This window comes from Miscanthus floridulus, chromosome 16 (genome assembly GCF_019320115.1).
Source record: "Miscanthus floridulus cultivar M001 chromosome 16, ASM1932011v1, whole genome shotgun sequence".
Lineage (NCBI taxonomy): Eukaryota > Viridiplantae > Streptophyta > Magnoliopsida > Poales > Poaceae > Miscanthus > Miscanthus floridulus.
The window spans coordinates 33,960,248-33,964,654 of record NC_089595.1 but is presented as its reverse complement, the minus strand read 5'-3'; the positions used below and the strand labels follow the sequence as shown (position 1 = coordinate 33,964,654).

The 4,407-nt window shown below is 41.4% G+C and overlaps 1 pseudogene; it reads right to left on the bottom strand.

The window, feature by feature from the left end:
• Positions 1 to 639: 639 nt before the first annotated feature.
• On the bottom strand, positions 640 to 2,061 carry LOC136510556 (uncharacterized; annotated as a pseudogene).
• Positions 2,062 to 4,407: the final 2,346 nt, after the last annotated feature.

The following is a 4,407-nucleotide window of genomic DNA, read 5'->3' as shown; positions in this document are numbered from 1 at the left end:
ACACCATCACAAGTGATATGATATTAGATAAGCAAACTAACATTAACATGTCCTTACAACCATTAAGTACCAACTAAAAATCACACATAGTTCATCACAATATATAGTCATACAAGCCCAAAATATAGATAGAAGTCAACAAGAGATATAGATCATGATACAAGTCCAAGGTCCATACATAAATAGCATATAGATAAATGAGGCAAACATATATTTTCTCCCCCTCTGGCGTCAAGCACCAAAAAGAAAGATGTACATTGAAGAACACAGTGCGCCTCACTCATCGTGGTTGACACCATCATCCTCCTGGGTCTCAGCGGGCTGCTGTCCACCAGGAAGTAGAAGGGTTGACACCGTCATCCACCTAGGGTCTCACCGGGCTGCTGTCCACCGGAAGTAGAAGGGTTGACACCGTCATCCTCCTGGGTCTCACCGGGCTGCTATCCACCAGAAGTAGAAGGATAGGAGGCAGGAGTAGAGAACGTCGAAGGCAGGGCCGAAGAAGTGACCAGCTATACCATAGGTGGTGGAAGCTCATCCAGAGGACGAGCTGCCACCAACACCCTGCTGAACATGGGACGAGGCCTGTGGCTACTCGTCGGTGTCAAACTGTGTCTGCTATGACTGCACAAAAGACTGCTAAAACAACAGATTCCACCATTCGGGCTGCTGAGGTGCTGGAGGTAGAGGACAAACTAGGGGACAAAGTCACACCTACGTGCTCGACAATCATCTTGCGCTGGACCTCAGTGCGGTGAAGCTCCTCCTGGACAAACCTGTGGTGCTCTCTGTTGGCCTCATAGATGGCCATGGACATCCCAAACACAGAGCACATACCCTGCAAGAGAAGACCTTGGACGTCTTCAGGATAAGCTGTAGCTATGGCACAGGAGGAAGGCAAAGGCATAGACTAAGGCCGAGGTTGACTGGGCTTGCGGCCTCTCCTCTTTGCTGTCTCACTAATTCTCACAGGTCGGTAAGGCTCATGGCTCACTTCTTTGATGAACTCCTTCTGAGTGACTACCTCAATCATCTTCATGATATAGGGAGCATGAGTATAGGACTTCTTAGGATCCCAAGATGTCAACTGAATCTGCCTATAAATGAAGCCAAAAGCATTGAAATCCTCCTCATTACCCTCCTGAAAAGCTTTCAAGAAGGGACCCATAGAAGATAAAATCACTGAAGCACCACCAATCTTGGGAACCAAAGTTTGCCGGACCAACAAATTAAACTAGCGATAAACCTTTCTCATGTTGTTGATGGTGTAGAAGTCATCGGTAGTAGCATCCTCATTGTAAGCAAAAGGAGAGATCAATGTCACGGTGAGGATTGCAATTAAGCCGATGTTTGTCTATGTCATCAAACTCAAATCCAAGAATTTTGCCAAAGCGAGCATAAGAGACATAATAGGGCTGACCTTCAATGGAGAAATGCATATAACCATAATGATCAGTTGTGGCCTTCTCATACCAAACAGTAGCAAAGAACTGTGTAATGGCCTCATTGCTCCACGGATACTGCATGGTCATGAGATTCTTGAAATTACGCCTTTCCAACATTTCAAGAGCTCTAGTCATCTTAGGATCACCCAATTTGACACAATGATCCCAATCAATGTACTTCTATAAAACCACTAGCTGACTCTTGGAAAGGATCACTGAATCATAGTAGTCCTAGCTGAAAGATAGTCCCAAAGCGAGGATCATGAAAATCAGCATCTCGAGATTCAGATGGACATTCAAACCTTTTGCCAAAGACCTCTCCTTGGTTGCTAAAATAGTCCTTAGGGCGAGGCTGGATGAACGTCATCCATAAAACAGCCGATCTCCCGGATGGGTGAACAATTGCTCAGTCACAAGAACCAACTCGACATCCACATTGGGAAAGTACAAGTCATCCGCTGCATTGCGGAAGGAGTTCTTGCCACGTCCTGCTAACACCTTGCGCTTGTTGCGTGGAGGCTTAGCAGTGGGCTACTTCGCTCTCTTAGGGGCGAGGCAGAGAAGCATCTCCATTACCCGACTCATCTTCAGGGCGAACCACCTTCTTGCGACCCATCCTGCAGTAGATAAAGCAAGAACAAGTATGAGATATGGCGCAAGATAAAGCTATTAATGGAGGACATGGACCAGTGGCGGAGGAAGGAAAAAAATTTAGGTGTGGCGAAATTGATAACATTGATATCAAGGATTATTTCTCAGTATATTGGTTTATACACATATCAGAAATCATGATCAGTCATCTACTATAAGTAAAAATATTTCGAATAATTAGAAAGATACAAGTAAAGTCAATATACTAATCAAGCATCCCAAGTAATGAAATATTGTGCAAATCCGAGTAACTGAACTCTGAATTCTGAAACTCACCAAGACACTGATGCTAAACTTTCAGATGCATGTTCCTGATTAATATCTGTCGTTCCTAATAATTTTCCTTCTTTTATTTGTATGTAAAAAGAAGGGCTCCCTATGTGTGGGATGTGAGATACTACTGAGTCAATCGAATGGACTATGACCAGTCCTGGGTTCATTCAAGGAGTTAGCAGTTTACTTAGGAGCCCAAATATTACTGATTGCTAGGACATAAAGTCAAAATTAAAGCAAATAAATCCTCCAAAGCTAGACCTCAGTCAGGCACCAAAACCAAATGCTGGCAAGTAATCATTTATATCTTCATTTTGACTTGAGGATTTTCGGATAACACCAATTACCACATGAAATTTTGTATTGCACCCATTGCAACTGCACGAGCATTAATCTAGTACACAGAAAAAGCAGGAAAATAGTGCCAGTCAGTTACAATCGGTGCTCACAGATTCTTTGATTCCAAACCAAATCACACAGGAATGCACTATAGATCAGCCTAAGCCAGCAAGACATAGATCATATACATACAGATCAGACAATACTGACATGGAATCAGTGGCGGACCCAGAAATTGAGAGCAGGGTATGCCCATGGCAAGAAAATATTTGGATGAATAATACAAAACATTCAGATGAGCTTAGATCTAGTACTTGCTTTGTCCTGATCTAGTGCTATTTTGCGACCTATAGTCTTATTCTTTGCCAAATCAATAAAGCTAGGGTCGCGTAGTGTCGTTCTTGCTCTGTTCTTGGGAATAGTTCCCTAGCCCGGCAGCTTGCTCGCTGCTGTCCTTGCAGCCCGCCAGCCATTGTTACCCGTAGCCACCTGCTCTGCTATCCATGTTCTCCATTAGCTTTATCTTGCGCCAATGTGCATGATTACATATCAGTTATGCATGGAGTGGTGAAGGGAAAAAAACGCTTGGTGACTGCTGCATACAATTTAATAAGAGTGCATGTTATGGTGCTACGCTAGATAAAATGGCCACTTTCCTGGAAGTAGCTCACGCCACACAAAACGGGCATGCACGAGTTTCCACCGCTAGCATACAATTTGGGATGTGTGCTGTGTGTTAGAGGAAGCAAGTTTAAGGTGATGATTAGGCTCAGTCCAAATAAACTTGTCCACATGCTTAGGTGTGTTTAGAGTTTGTTTCATGTTAGTTTTGACTAATTAATGATCAGTAGCTGATAATAGTGGTTTATGATCCATGTAATTAGGTACCCATGCCAAATCTTCTTAATGGACCAAGTGAAGAATTGCACATTTGTGCTGAAATGGCTGCATGAGCAGTTTCTGTTGAGTGGTTCTTTCCGTGATGTAAATCATGTATCCTATGAATGTGCAAAATCATGCTTCAAGCTTTATGTTTAGAATGCACATCACAATACTACAAGTAGCAGTTCAGCATTCAAGTGAAAATAATAAAATAGTATAGCAGTGACTATTATATATATAGTAGGAGTAGAGGCAGTTCTACATTCCTATTGCTGCTTGTACCCCTATCACAACTGAGAGCAATTAATAATTAAAAGCTATATTTAGGCTTTAGGAAACATCCTTTTCATGAGTTAGCTATTGGTGATAACTTTTAAGTAGCTATCTATTTTCAGTGCATTATTATATTCTTATAAGCCATAACAATTTAGTAGATAACAAAGTAGCTTTATTTCTTTGAGTGATTCTTTATATTTCTAGCTGGAATCATATGAAAGGGTGCTATATATATCTGCTTCTACTAAAATACTAGTATGTTGTCTACATATATATCTTGAGATTCCACTAATATTATTAAAATTATTATATGTTGGTACCTAATTAACTTGTACTACTTGCTCAACACTTCCAGACTGAATAATTAGGCATAGTTGTGATTCTTTTGGTCAATAGTATAATATTTTGAACCCTTTTGAGCTTAGCTTGTGCTTATATTGTCGTTAGAAAGACTGCTTAGATTACAATTATCTTTTATGTCAAACCTTAATTGTGTTATGAAAGGTTTCAGGCCATGTGCTTGGATAAACTGACGGCAACT